We start from the raw sequence: 16,501 nt of genomic DNA on the forward strand, positions 1-16,501 counted from the left end.
TAATATTACATGGAATGTTTGCGTCCCTGGCCCAAGATTCATATGTTGAAGCCCTAATTCCTAATGTGACTGTATTTGGAGATGGGGCCTGTGAGGAGGTGATAAAGTTTAAATTGGGTCACAGGGATGGACACCTGATTTGATAGGGCTGGTACCCTTATAAGAAGATAAACAATATTTCAAAACAACATGGACACAGTAAATATATACAATTCTTATTTGACAAGTAAAATAAATAATTATATTTAAAAGAAGAGGAAGAGACAACAGGGCTCCTTCTTCCTCCATGTTACCATACTGTGGAAAGGCCGTGTGAGATCACAAGAAGGTGGCTGTCTGCAAGCCAGGAAGAGAGCCCTCATCAGACACTAAGTTTATTGTCTCCTTAATCTTAGACTTCTATTCTCCAAAAGTGTGTGAAAATAAATTTATGGCAGCCTGACTAGACTAAGGCAATTCATTAGTAATTTGTGCTAGTGTATGTGTAATATTAACTTTATTCATGGTGAATATTTCCCAAATCCCAAAGCCAAATATCTTGAATGAAGTCCCAAGTTGGCCCCTGCATTTTGGCTGTGATCTAGCTTAGTGTTTTTCACACCATAAAGAATGGCTTAGTGAGAAGTTCTTGAAGGGGGAATGGATACAGAATGGAGGAAATGAAAGCAGAGTGGAGGTAGGTAGTGTCAAGCTTGAGGTCTGTTTCTTTCTAACTTTCGGATGCTGAGCCTCATATCTCAAGTCACAGTTTCCTCAGTGACACCTGTGTTTTCTACCTCGTGTGTGTCCTGGGATGATCGAATAACATCATGTGTGTAAAACAGCTTTGTTGACCACAATTGCTATGTAAACATAAGGGATTTATACAAAGTGCCACTTTTAGACCTCAGAAGGGAAGCCTCCAATGAAATGAACATGCTTCACAGGACCCGTGCTAGCTTATTCTAGCCATGCCCCTCCTCACAGCATGAGGAATCCCTGGGGTCAAGGGAAAGTGCCCACCAGGGCCCAAGCTCCAGTTTCTGCACCATGATCTGGGTACCTGGGGCGCAGAGTTCCCTGCTCAAAGAGCCTGAGTCCCCTTCCCGGCTCTGCCTTGATCTCTTCCTTAGACCCACCTTCTCAGCTGCGCCCATGACTTACTCATTTTTAAATCTGAGGGGTGCACAAGTGCCGGGATTTGGGGAACATGGGCAGATCTTGGACTTGCAGGCTGAGATGCCCACAGTGCATGGATGTATGCATGAGGATGTGTGGCCCTTCATGCTGCATGAAGGAGCCAGGAGAGGGAAGATAAAAGGAAAGGCTGGGGGCTGTGGTGTGTGGTCTGTGGCATGGGATACGTGGGCGTTTTTGTTCTCTCTGCCAAGCCTTGAGAATGTTAGAGTGAGCCTGTATATGAATCTTGACTTCAGCCTAACTATGACTTGGGACTAATTAATTACTATATCTGGACCTCAACTTCCTCAAATGAAAAAAAAATCGATGATTTGAATCTCTGTCCACAGATTTGGGTATATAAAACTTGTACTATTTATAAAGTTCTGCCTCAATTCTACTTCTGTTGAAACTCTGGCTTTGATGTTCATCTCTATACTCCTTTATAAAATTCATCCACACACCAATTTTATTGGCTCCCCAATATCCACCTCAATACTTACATTAAAAATCACCATTTCTGGTTCTTGGAGGTCTTCAATGGACTTTATTAATGACTACCTTACCTAATATGAACTTTCTCATTTTCTTTTTTTAGTCTGCATAATTAGTATTGAGAATTTTTTATTGTGCATTATATCATTTTATCAGTTGTCATTACATCTAATTCTTTTGTTGCTTAAAAAATAAAACAACATTTTTCCTTTACTTTTTTACTTTCTGCATGATTTATATTTCACCTTCGATTACCTACTTTAATAAGATTTATGCCCACATTTTAATGTAATTTATGGTATAGCTTGTCTGTGGCACAGATCATTGTAACCCATTCAAAATTTGAGACTTCAAAGGGAGACTTGAGATTGAATTTTTAAACTTAATTTGGCTATTATAATTAGGGATATTTTATGAATAAAATTATCACATAATCAAAAAATGTTTTCAGTGGGTAACTTTGTTTTAACTTAAATTGACATAAGGGAGTCAATGGGCTGGCCTAAGATTCATAGCGTTTTTTCTCTAGGAGAATCCCAAGTGGTCAGTTCATAAACAAGTAATTATTGAACACACCCAAGAGGATCTGGATCTTATTCCCACATCTGCCATTAAGCAAATTGCTTAATACCCTTGTCTTCATTTGTACAAGGTTGCATTGAGGATAAAGTTAGAGACAATAGATGAGGCGATACCTTAGAAAACTAGAATATGCTACGATTTTAGTTTATCATTATTATTAATAACAAAATTATATATGATGTTCATAATGCATAATTTATACAATCTAAAACTAAATTACATTTTCATGTGAAAATTTTTACAATACTAAAGGCTCTAGTGCAATGGAGACTTTATAACTTTATGACCAGTTTAATGTAGTCAGCTCCTTTCAGGCAGAGTTTGGCTTAAAGAAAACCACTTTGTCCCCTGTTCGTTTGACAGATGAAGACTGAAATGTTAGTATTTCATGGCTGAGAAATTTGTAAATAATAAACTATTCACTTTAGACCTCAATAATTAAAAAAAGATTTGTAAAATTGTGATTAACAAGACATAACATAAAATTTATTAATTTAACCATTTTTTGGTGGACAGTTCAGTGACATTCAGGACATTTGCATTGTTGTGCCACCATCTCCACCAACCATGCCCAGACCTTTTTCATTATTCCAGATAGAAATCTTGAACCCATTAAACACTAATTCCCATTGCCCTTTTCCCCAGCTGCTGGTAACCACTACTCTGGGTTTCTATTTTTTATTTTTTTAAGATGGAGTCTTGCTTTGTTGCTCAGGCTGGAGGGCAGTGGTGTGACCTTGGCTTACTGTAACCTCTGCCTCCTGGGTTCAAGGGATTCTTCTGTCTCAGCCTCCCAAGCAGCTGAAATTACAGGCACATGCTACCATGCCCAGGTAGTTGTGTGTGTGGTGGGTTTTTTTGTTGTTTGTTTGTTTGTTTTTGTATTTTTGGTAGAGATGGGGTTTTGCCATGTTGGCCAGGCTGGTCTCAAACTCCTGACCTCAGGTGATCTGCCCATCTTGGCCTCCCAAAGTGCTGGGATTACAGGCATGAACCACCGTGCCCAGCCGATGTCTCTATTGATTTGAGTGCTTTAGGTACCTCATATAAGTGGAATCATAAAGAATTTGTTATTTTGACAGTAACGGGTCTGAGATGATGCCGCATTATGGTTCTGACTTGCATTTCCCTGATGATTAGTGATGTTGAGTATCTTTCCATGTGCTTTTATTTTTTATTTTTTTTTTGCAATTTATAGATCTTCTTTGGAGAAAAGGCTATTCAATTTCTTTGACCATATTTTCACAAATATGATTTCCTTTTGTCTTCATTCAGAGAAATTTTCTTCGACAAATATTTTATAAGAGAAATTGTATCATGCAACATCTCTTTCTTTATGATTATTTTGAATCCTTCACCAACATAGATGTTACAAGACAAAGCCTTTCTTAATTCCATTTTATTCTCAAGGAGTATATAAATTTATCCTAGTAAATAATTTTTCCCATCAAAATATCTTTTCATTAGTTGAGATATTCTGAAATGCAATTTTAGAATTTCAAGATTTAGTCCTTTACATTTCACCTCTCATTTTAAAATTTATTCAATTTATCTCTTATTTTTGTGAAGATACATTTTAATGACATTCCATTTTCAATAATTACAATTTTACTTCAAAATCTTACATAATCTGTTGGGTAGATACATAGGAAAATATGTCCTGCTTTTTGTCTCTAAGAAGTAACTATCTAGGGTGGGAGGTGAATGGGTCAATGAAGAAGAAGGTGAATAAGCAAATAATTATGGTTAAATGTAGTAATAAGGATGAAGGAATATCAAAATCATGATAGTAAACAACTTGATAAACCACCTCTTTGTTTTCTAGGTTGGCCCAATGGCATATTGTGATCCAGAAAATCCCTCCCTCCTTGTATGAGCAGTGGTGTCCTTAGAGATAATGTTGAGTACTAAAACAAAAATTTGAGTCAGGTATATGACTGTTTTATGAGATGGGATTTAGGAAAATGGGTTTAAGACAATCAGGCAAGAATGGGGTCCAAAATTGGAATGACATCAAAGGTAAAATGAATAGTAAACTTCACTCTGGAAAACAGCCTGGGTTAGAATAAGGAGTTGCAGATTCATCAAACTAAACAATAGAATTTAAAGCCAATGTTCAAGTTAAGAAGTGGAGATCAATAGCTGGGCACTGTGGCTCGCGCCTGTAATCCCAGCACTTTGGGAGGCCAAGGTCAGGAGCTCGAGACCAGCCTGACCAACATGGCGAAACCCCATCTCTACTAAAAATACAAAAAATTAGCTGGGTGTGGTGGTGGGCACCTGTAATCCCAGCTACTCCGGAGGCTGAGGCAGGAGAATTGCTTGAACCCGGGAGGCGGAGGTTTTAAGCAGAGACTGCGCCACTGCACTCCAGCCTGGGCGACAAGAGTGAAACGCTGTCAAAAAAAAAAAAAAAAAAAAAAAAAGGAAGGAGAAGGAGAAGGAGAAGGAGAAGGAGAAGGAGAAGGAGAAGGAGAAGGAGAAGGAGAAGGAGAAGGAGAAGAAGAAGGAGAAGGAGAAGGAGAAGGAGAAGGAGAAGGAGAAGGAGAAGAAGAAGAAGAAGAAGAAGAAGAAGAAGAAGGAGAAGGAGAAATCAACTAGGAAAGGATACACCAGTTTCATTCACAAGGAGTCCCTCTTTGCTAGGGCAGCTCAATCCTTATGCTGATCACAGATCACTGTTTTGACATCATTTCAGCCAGTAAGGATGGCACTGGGCCCTGGACGCTGATCAATCTCTGAAGGAAACTCCGAGCCACCGTTAACTGGTAACTGACATTCAATATCTCCTGACATTCTCTCTGAGGAATGTTGGATTTCTTGATACCACCTTCATCTCTGAAAAATGTAGCCTACCACATATTTATAAAAGAAGATGAGTTTCCAGATGATGAACGTCAAGAAGATGAATTTTTTCTTATAAACTGCTTTAGAGATTCTCAACAATTTTGTGCTCATGCCTGTAATTCCAGCACTTTGGGAGGCCTAAATGGGTGCATCACCTGAGATCAGGAGTTCGAGACCAGCCTGACCAACAAGGTGAAACCCCGTCTCTACTAAGAATACAAAAATTAGCTGGGAACGGTGGCAGGTGCCTGTAGTCCCAGCTACTGGGGAGGCTGAGATACAAGAATCACTTGAACCTGGGAGGCGGAGGTTGCGGTTGCAGTGAGCTGGGATTGCACCAGTGCACTCCAGTCTGGGCAATGGAGCAAGACTCCATCTCACACACACAAAAAAAAAAAAAAAAAAAGGAACTACCCAGGGGGGTCTCAAAACCAGAAAAATGTAGGCCATTCTAAAGGATTTTCCCAAAACCTTTTCTGAGAAAAATTTTAATTTACACCTTGTTATCTTGTCACTGATCATTTTTAACCTGTGGGGCAAAAAATGAAAGTGTTAGGTGGTGCTCAGCAACTGCTACACTTCATTATTAGTTTTGAGCTAGACACAGGAAGCTATTTCCAGGTTAGATTAATTTTATGCAAATTGTGAAAACATCCACCAAATAGAACCTTGATTCTATGAGAAACACCAGTGGCCAACTGCTTAACACTATTTTCACTGAATCTTTCAGGTTTTAGAGATGAAAAGGCAGTGGAGGTAATATATGTGGCTTACTGCATTTGAATCATTGTATTCAGGAGGAACTATCCTCTCCATTCTAGAACATACACTTTCCTTAGGAACAAGCTTAGTAATTACAATCTGAAAAATGTATTTAATGCATGTGTATAAATACAAATATATGCATCCACACATGTGTATCCCCACACACACACATACATGCACACACTTTTTTTCTCCTGGCATACTTGAAAATTCCAGCAGCCAGCTCTGGTATTATGCCTATCAAATCATTCAGGTTTGCAATACTGCAAAAAGCTATAGAAACAGTCTTTCAAAATGTGGGGAGATCTGAATTTATCGACATATTTACCCAAAGATTTGTATTCATAGACCTCGGTAGGCAGATTTACAAATTTGTGTGAAAATCAACCTAAATCTATAAATATTCAGCCTATTTGCTTAGAATTTGCTGAGCGCAGTGTTTATATTGGTTAGCCAACTAAAAAGTGAGAAGAATATCTATCCAGTGGAACACTTTGGGGTACTTATCATTCACAGACATAATTAGTGGCTTGAATAGCAATAGGTAGCATGATAAAAATAATTTTTGATAATTATTTATGGATATTTTAATTTTTTCCTAGGATATCTCTATGCCTGTTTTCTGAATGTACTTCAGGGGTGACCAATCAACTTTACTAGTAGTTCCCTAGTTCATTCAATAAATACTTATTGACTACCAGTTATGTGCTAGGCATTGTGATAGATTCTTTAATCAAAAAGATTAGATACCTCATCTGTCTCACATGTCTTGTAGTTTAAGAGAGAATATTGACAGACAATTGCAAGACAGGGCTATGATAGGGTAAGCTTTGAAAACATATAAAATAGGAACCTAATTTGGATTTGTGGGGGTCAGCAAAGACTGTCTTGAGGAAGCTGCATCTAACTTGAGACCAGAAAAGTGAATAACAGACAAGGGGAAAGAGGAAACAATAAATTTTTAAGCAAAGGTAACAGCTTACTCAAAATGTTGCAGAAATAAGAAGAAAGCATAACACATACAGAAACTGAAAAAAGTGCCGGATAACTGGAAAATAAAATTCTCAGAAAGAAATGATAAGAGACAAGGCTGGAACTGAAATTATAGTATCTATTTGAAGTATTATATGCAATAAGACTCTGGATTGATTTAGGAGCAATGAGAAATCACTGAAAGATATTAAATAGAGGAGTAAAACATGGTACTTGTGTTCTAGAAAGATTACTCTTGTGATAGCACAGGGAATGTATGGAAGGGGGAAAAACTGGAGACAGAGAGACTAGTTAGAAGCCTGGTGCAGCAACCCAGAGGAAGGGCAATGCCACCTTGCTAGGGGAAGGGCAGTGGAGAATGAAGAGACATGGGAAGACTTGAGAAAGATCAGAAGGTAAAGACTGAAGTTGCTGTTTCACTGTAAATGAGTGAGTGAATGAAAAGAAAGACTCGATGATAGAATTTACAGCTTGGGTAAATGTGGTTGAATATTTTTACTATTCCTGAAAATAGGAAATACATGCAAAAGAGCAGGTGTCGGGAGAAGGATGATGAGCCTAGTTTTGCATCTGCTGAGTTTGAGGGGCTCATGTGATGCCCAGGAGAGATTTTCAATTAACTGGTTAGTAAGCAGATTCGACACTCAGAAGAAAGATCAGATCTGAAGTAAAATACCTGGGCTTCAGGAGACTGTGTGTGATGCATACAGACTTGCAAACGATAAGATGACTCAACGAAAAGTATCTAGAATAAGAGTGGAATGTGGTGCAGGGAAGGATCTGAAGAACACCAACACCCAAGAGGCTAACAATAGAACAAGAGTCCTCAAGAGAGTCCGAGACATTAGCAGGCTGGGGAAGAGGAGAAAAACCACAAGCAAAGCATCATAGAAACCAAGGTCTATAATAGCTTTCATCTTAGAAAATATGGTGCCAAATAAGACAGCACAGAGAATTGAATAGTCTTGACTCAAATGCCAAGGGGAGCTCCTTTTACCTGCATGCATGAGGGATGGGTGAAAATCCTTGCTTTACAGATCAGAATGACCACTTACCCTGTTCCCGAAAGCCACACCACTAAACACGCAATGAATAATAACTAACAGATCATGAATGCATTCATGTTTTAATAAGCCATAATTACCCACCTCTGACTGGAGTACACGTGTGGATTGGACACAACTTCCTCTTTCAAGAACTTACATTTTAGTGGGGAAAATAGTTTTGTGCAGGAAAGACCCACAGAGCATAGGCTGCGCTACCACAAACATGTCAAGGAGTCATGTGGGATTGCTTTCAAAAAAGCTATGCTGGTAAGACAAATGAGAAGGAGTCATCTCAGCTTCCCATGGGCCGGTCGCACAAAGGAGTGATGTTGGAGAAGAGTCGCTGAGTCCATTGCTTCTCTCAGTGGTTTTGCACCTTTGGGGAACCATGTGTGCACGCTTTGGCCCCACATTCAGCCCTAACCTTTTATTGTAGCCCACCAGTAGGAGTTTGGTCCTCTGGCCCCGCTGTTAAATCTCACTGCTCACAGAACTTCTCCCCATGGAATTTATGTATTCATTCATTCATTCACTCATTCATTCATTCTTTAGTGGGTGCCTACAATATACTAGGTTGTTCCCTGGTGTTACAGAAGTGAACAAAACAAATCTGTAGTTGTTTGGATCTTCCCTGTAAATGACACAGGTAACGGAAAACAAATTGTACTATTTGTGGAGATGATAAGAAGTATAAATTAAATAAAGCTGGACAAGCAATAGAGACTGATGTCGGGGGACAGGGGTTCTGTGGGCTGTTTGAAAGAGGGTGGTCCTTATGTAGGGAGGATAAGGGTACCTGAAAATTAATTCTTATTGAGTTCAGCCATCTCAGGATTGTGGATAAATAACCCATCTCCCTCCATCTTGACTGAGATTTCTCTGAGGTGGCTGTACTGCAGTGTCTTTCAGAGTCTCCCAGTGGAAATAGGCTCCGAATATCTATAGTGGCATCTTGCTTGATAAAACACTGTAATTACCTCCTACTAATCCTCATCCCATTTCTTCACCTCCCAAATAAAGCACTGACTCTAGAGTCCTAATCTCCGGGTTTCTGGCTAATCTAAGTTAAAATAGTAAGAAAGACATCTAATGAGATTTGTGAAACATTCAGTCTCATTTTCTAAATGTTTGAAATATCTAATAGACTCTCAGTATAATTTTTGTCGAGAAGAGAAAACTTATTCCAGTGTAGAAAAATGTCAGAGATGCCGCTGTGTTCCTCAGTCTTTCTTTGTCCTAGTTCTCTTCATTCCTTTGTCTGTCCCACACAGCCTGGTGACACCCAAACACAGGGACAGAGCTGGTTTCTGTCTCACATTATCCCTGCCTTCTTCATCCAGCAGCATGGGTGTGGCGGGGCTGTAAAACATAAAATCCTTTCCGTGACATGTAAGATAAAGCCTGTTCACCTACCAACTCTGAATTTTAAAAATTAAAAGAGTATTTCGATACCTTCTATTCACCCCATTGGTGAAGGAGGAATCGCCAGTTCCAATTACAAGATGATCAAATACACAACACCCAACTTGGGAGCCATGAGATTGACAGCAGCTTATTAGCCACACATATTTGCAGTCCAGGGGAAGAAGACACTGTGCTCCACGCAGAGTCACATAAGGATGGGCTCAGGAGGAGAGTGAACCCCAAAGGGCATAGTAGTGTAGGCTTTGTAGTAACAAGAGGGTGAGGTGACCTCTGGTTCCTATGGAAGGATGTGATTGACTTGCTTGGATAATTTCATGGGCTGGCAGGGAAGTGAAACCTGTTGGGTGGAGAACCAGATGGAGTGCAGCTGGCCCAGCAGATAGGGGGACTAGCTAGAAATGGGGAGACTTTCCCTTTGAGAGAAGGGGTTGCATATTTGATGAGAGCAGAGAAATTCATGGTGAGGCCTTTGAAGCCTTGTGAGGCTCAAAGATGTCAAGGCAGTACGGGAACTTTTAGAATTTACAATACAGAGAACTATTAAAAGTTTGGTTGAGCTGTAAACAATCAAATGGAAGCAAATTATATCCATTAGAATAATAGTTGTGAGGTATGGTTTCAATAAGTTTGGATAGAAAATTTAAATTTGTTCCATATTTGTTCATTTTTTTTAAAAGCAAGTTACTGTAGAGAAGGTGGTTGATCATGTACTTCAATATAAAGTGCTTTTTTATATAAAGAAAATGGGTTTTACTTATGCTTGTGAATATTTCATATTGTAGGCAATCATGATATTCTGTGTTTTCTAATTTTGGACTTAAGATCCATAAAGATTAGAGTCTATGACATTGAGAAATTGTAAGGGCCTCCAGGGATGTTTCAGATATAAGAAAGTGCAGTGAGCTTGTCTGTATAACTGATCACACCTCAACTTGGCTGCTTATTCAGAAATCAATGCCACATGCAGATACACTGCCACAATTTCTGATGAGAAGGGGATGGGATACAAGCTACTAGCATAGCTAGCATAGGTATTTGGTGGCATTTAGTTTTCAGGTTTATATATGATAATTAAAATGGATGTTCCAGTATTTTACATTTAGAGAGAGAAAGGAAGTTTTCCTCATTGTCCATATTATTTTAAATGGTTTATTTGCATAGAAAATACTTTAGTAGGGTGAAATATTTTAATAAAACATAATAATTGCTTCAAAGCCTTTACCAAAATATTACAATAATATAATGTTGAACAACTTGGTTTTTGTATGAAGAGATCTGAATAGGATGCCCATAGTTTCAATCTGATAAGTCTATTGATTGCCTGGTATAATGGTAAGTAACATATCATCAACATATTATAGCACCCAACACAGTAAATTCTGAAATAACTATTAGTCCCCTGACTCTTAATTTCTAAAGATTCCTCCTTCAGAGCTTTTACTATATATGCTGAAATCATGGTGCAGTTTAAAAATATTTTTATTCGTTTTACATAGGTTCCATATAACCTAACATTTAAAGTAGAGATGAACCTCAATTTGCATAACAAATATGCTTCTGAGAAGTTATAAATTGAATGATATTTTAAATGCACTAAGGAAACATTATTTGAAAGCACATTGTGGTGAACTCTTGTAATTCAAGTGTTATGTAAGTTTGTGTTACTTTGGAATGGATTCTATTAAAACAGGAGACTTCTTCGTTCTAGCACTGATGAAATAATTCACAGCAGATTATAAACGTTCGATGCAAGTGACTGAAGTACAGAGTATTTAAGGAGGAAAAAGAAACTTTTACCTTTCGAGGATGTTTAAACACTTCGTTGAATCATAAAGGAAAGTTAATGTCAAGTTCAGGTTTATATTTACCCTTCCCAACTTGGAAAATATATCTCTCTTTCCAGTTGGGTTTATATATAGTCCTCCCAAGGCAGGAGGGTTGCCCAAGTGACTTTATTTTAAGGTCTTTTATAATTCTTTTACTGCAGTCCAGACAAAGAATTTTTTTTAAAAAAGTCTTCTCTCTTCGGAATGGGTGAAAAAATAAAACCATGCATCAGCCTCTGAGATGGCGTTTAAAATAGAAAAAGGAATACTTTAAAGATCATTGTTCTCATAATTATTATTTCATCCCCATTTTATTGACTAGATTTATGTTTTTGTTGAAAATAGATTGCAAAATTCTTTAAAACATAAAAACAAGCAATTTTCAGAATTTTTTTTGTAACCAAAGAACTGAAACATATTAACTAATCCGTGCAGCACTGTGATGAAGGACCACAGATTCAGAAAAGATGGCTTTAAAACTCATCTATTGGATCTATCTCCATTTATCTTACCAGTAAAATGTAAGAAGTATGAACAAATTGTAATGGAAACCTGGGGGGCCCTTTTATTTGCAAGTATTTATATAAAAAATTTGTTTATCAAGAAGAATACATCAATCTATCCAATAAATACTCACTTATGTCTACCCCATCACTTGTTAGTCACGGTGAATCACACCATGATGGATACGACATGGCACCTAACATCACAGAACATACAGTCTATCAAGAAAAAGAAAGCGGCCAGGCGCGGTGGCTCACGCTTGTAATCCCTGCACTTTTAGAGGATGAGGTGGGTGGATCACGAGGTCAGGCGTTTGAGACCAGCTTGGCCAACATGATGAAATCCCGTCTCTCCTAAAAATACAAAAATTAGCCAGGTGTGGTGGCGCGTGTCTGTAGTCCCAGTTACTCAGGAGGCTAAAGGGGGAGAATTGCTTGAACTCGGGAGACGGAGGTTGCAATGAGCCAAGATCGTACCACTGTGCTCCAGCCTGGGCGACAGAGTGACACTCCGTCTCAGGGGAAAAAAATAAAAAAGGAAAAGAAAGCAGATGTACAGATAAAGTATTACTGCTATTGGGGGATGCAGGTAGAGCGCCAGAGCAGGGAGAAATTGTCTACAACTGTAGGAAACAGGAAATTGCACATTTGAGAAAGCGTTTGTTGTGGGAAATCATCCTAGGAGTTACATCTCAAAGGTAGACAGGAGGGGTCCTTGGGAGGAAATTCAGATCACATGAGGCCTTGAATGTCAGGCTGAGCAATTTAACTTGAATTTTCTATGCAGTAAGGGAGTTATAAAAGGTTTTAAAGCAGGAGAGGATTATGATACAGTATATGAACACAAGAAGATTAATCTTACGTGGATGCGTAACATGGAGTAAGAGAAGAGGAAGCTCCTAGGTGAGGAGAAGTGCAGGGGCATTTCACAATCACTAAGGTGTAAGGAAATGAGAACTTGAATAGTAAAAACAGGACCAATGTCAGAAGAATCAGAAGTAGTGAACAGCCAAAAGAAGGGAGGATATTACAGGGAAGGTTGGAGGGAGAAGCTAAAAGGCATGTTGGTATTCATCTCTATGCCTGGGAGAGTGAAGGTAACACTGCATTCATAGAAATGGGAAACACAGGGCTAGAAACAGGTTTGGGAATTAAATGGTAATCTTACAAATTGGTAATCTTGGCTTACATTCCTTGCACAATGTTTGATATAGGTGTTTCATATTTACAGCAAAAAAATGATTTTTATAATTTATTATTCAGGCTTTTACACATTTAGGTGATTTTTAATTTTTTTCTAAAAATTATATAAGGATTTATTGAATGTGCTAAATTACATTGACAGAATATGGCAATCCCTAAATAATGGAAAATTTATATTCTTTCCCTTCATAGGTATTTGGCTCCAGTCAACTCCCAGAATCACGTCAACTAAACTCTAATTTAAGAAAATAATGAAAGAGTGTAAATCACGTTCCACTTTTTGAAACTTCATAATCTATATGCTCTGGTCCCTCATTTTAGAGTTATTTGAAAAAGTTTGTTACAGAGTACACAGAATAAGTTTATGATGTGTGAGTATATGATGGACTTGGGAGATCTTTCGTTACAACAAAGTCTCCACTGTTTTTCTGAAAAGGGGCTCATTTTGGCTATTCTGAAATGTTTTGATGAGTGGAGGATGGAATATTGATTATAAATGTAACATTGGGTTGCAAGTAGAATTATCCATAAATTTGCTGTATCATAAATGCTAACTGCAGTCGGTCTAAACAGTGGACATGAATTTATGTGTTACTAGGTACAAAATGGTGAAAAAATACTATATATCCAGTTGATTGGCAAACGCCCAAGAAGCTCGTTAAAAGGGTTGGCTAAGCATATTTGTGAAGATAAATATTTTGAAGTGTCCCTCAGAGTAACTTCAACATAACTAAGTAAATCAGAAGAATTAGGATTCTGTTTACTCCTCTTTAAATTTGCTAAAACACAGGTCAATGATTATTGATCTTGATTGGCTGTCTCTGCTCTTTTATTTCCTTTTATTCTTCTTATCTTTTTTACCATCCTAAATTATGACTTTCCTAACCTCGTCCCTGATCCATAAACCATGAACTACTGTTCAATGGGTCTACGTTGAACCACTGGGCAATACTCTCTGAGCCACAGGACTAAAATTTACAGGATTCTCTAAGTAATCTTGCAGTGTTAAGAGGGTGCCTGACTGATCAATGAGATTTTATGATAACTGATTCAAGTCTCCTATATGTTCAGCTGATCCTGGAACGTCTTTGTTTGGAGTTCCTGAGAGGTTACAGCTGTTTCACACTTAACTTCATGGGGAGAATATGGAAACATGGACATATGCTTGATAAATATCCTTTAAGTAACCATGGATCACTTAGTCACTTTGGAATCTTTAATTAATGCTCTATTATTAAGGAAAAAGCCCTACTTCTTAAGTCCTTGACTTTTTTGTGTTAACCTTCAAGAAATGAAAACAATAACTACAAATCCCATCCCAAGCTGAAAAGCTTAAAACTACTCTTGTATTGAGTAAAACCCAATGTGTTTCATAGATAATGTGATAATGTATTTCACTGATGAAATGTGGTTGATCTTACCAAGCATAATTCAATGAGTGTATTGCCATTTTTCTACTGTTTCAATTATATTTTAACATTGGAAGAAAAGTGGAAGACTTAGTCTGTTCTGCCATGAGTAAAACTTAATTTCATTTAATTCCATTGCATTCCATTAAATTGGGTGAAAAAATTTATACTGTCATTTATTCCCATTCTTAATCATTAGAATGCAATGAAACATATCAGTATACTTAAGAGACCCTTTGATTATGAATTAAATCCAAATTTACAATTAGAAAATAGTACAGAAGAATATTTTAAAAGTTTAGTATAAAATCAGCAAAAAGAAAATGATAAAGCAGTGACAGTTGGAGGTTTGATTTTTTCTTTTGTTCTTTCCCTGAAAATAATCTCAAATTCTTTCACAATGCAGTGTAGTACATTCTGGAAGTAATAAACATTACACTATTTAGCTATTAAGCAGCATATAAAAATAATTACACTTGGATTTAGACACAGGTTGAAGAAAATAATGGGATTATTGCTACCACATATAATTTATAAATTAATTTTTAATTTTTAGGTAATTGCGGATTCGCACACAGTATAAGATGTAATATGCAGAGATCACAATACCGTGTACTCAGCTTTTCCCAGTGGTAACATCTTACGATACCGTAATACACTGACTCTCAGGATATTCACACGTGATACACGCAAGTTAGAGAACATTCCCGTTACCACAAACATCTCTCGCGCACTTTTATTGACACCTACCTTTCCCTCCTGCCTGCATTCCCTCCTTAATTCCAGACAGCCTACATACTATGTTTATATCTATAATATTTTCATTTCAAAAATGTTGTATAAATTGAATCATATAGGGTGTAACTTTTTGGATTGGCCTTTTTACTCGGTCTAATTTTTTGGAGATTCATCCAGACTGTGGCATGTATCAGTAGTTTATTCCTTTTTATTGCTGAGTGTGCAATACATGGTATGAATATTACATAGTTCAACCATTGCCTCATGAAGAACATCTGGGTTGTTTCCAGACTATTACATATAAAGCTATTATGAACAATTGTGCTCATGTCTTTGGGTGAACATGTTTTTATTTCTCTGAGAGAAACGTCCAGGAGAATAATTGCCAGGTTGTAGGAGAGTTGTTGCGTGTATAGATTTTTCAGAACCTACAAACAGTTTTTCAGAGTGGGTGAACCATTTCATACTCCCATCTACAAAATAGGTGTGATTTGGTGGTTTCTCTGCATTCTTCCCAGCATTTTGTCTTGTAACTTTCTTTTTATTTTAACAGTTCTGATAAATTAGATATTTCATTATGATTTTAATTTAAATTTTCCAAGGGACTAATAATATTGAACATCTTTTCTTGGGCTTATTTGCTGTCTGTGTATTCTCTTTAATGACATATCTCCTTATCTCTTTTACCCACTTTATAATTGAATTGTTGGGGTTTTGTTTTGTTTTTTTTTTCTACTGTTAAATTTGAGAGTTTTAATATATTCTAGTCTTTGTCAAATATGTGGTTTGCAAATATTTTCTCCCAGTCTGTAATTTGTCATTTTGTCTTTGTAACAGGGCATTTTGCAGTACAAAAGTTTTTAATTTTGATGAAAGTACAATTTGTCAGTTTTTTTCTATTTTTGGATGATGCTTTTAGTGTAAAATCTAAGAACTCTTTACTTAGTCTTAGATCCTGAAGATTTTCTCCTACTGTTTTCTCAAAGTGTTACAGTTTTACTTTTTGCATTTAAGTACGTGATCCAATCTATTTTGAGTTTATAGCATATGAGACTTGGGTTTGGGTTCTCTCTCTCTCTCTCTCTCTCCTTCTCCCTCTCTTTTACTTCTGAATATCCAATTGCTCCAGCATCATTTGTCAAAAAGGCTACCTTTTCTCTATGGAATTGCTTTTGCATCTTTGTCAAAAATTAATTGGGCATATTCGTGTGGGTCTATTTCTGGGATCTCTGTTCTATTTCATGGATTTTTGTGTCTATCTTCTGCCAGTACCACATCATCTTAATTATTGAAGCTGTAAGTCTTAAAATCTAGTAGGTCAATTTTTAATTCAAAATGGTTTTAGCTTTCTTGGTTCTTTTGCCTTTTGATACACATTTAAAAATCAACTCGTCTATGTCTATAAAAATACCTTTCTAGGATCTTGGTAAGATTGCCTATTGATTTAGAGAGAATTGACACCTTTGCTATGTTTAGTCTTTCATCCCATGAACATGCTATAGCTATCCATT

Source organism: Theropithecus gelada, chromosome 4 (assembly GCF_003255815.1).
Source record: "Theropithecus gelada isolate Dixy chromosome 4, Tgel_1.0, whole genome shotgun sequence".
NCBI lineage: Eukaryota > Metazoa > Chordata > Mammalia > Primates > Cercopithecidae > Theropithecus > Theropithecus gelada.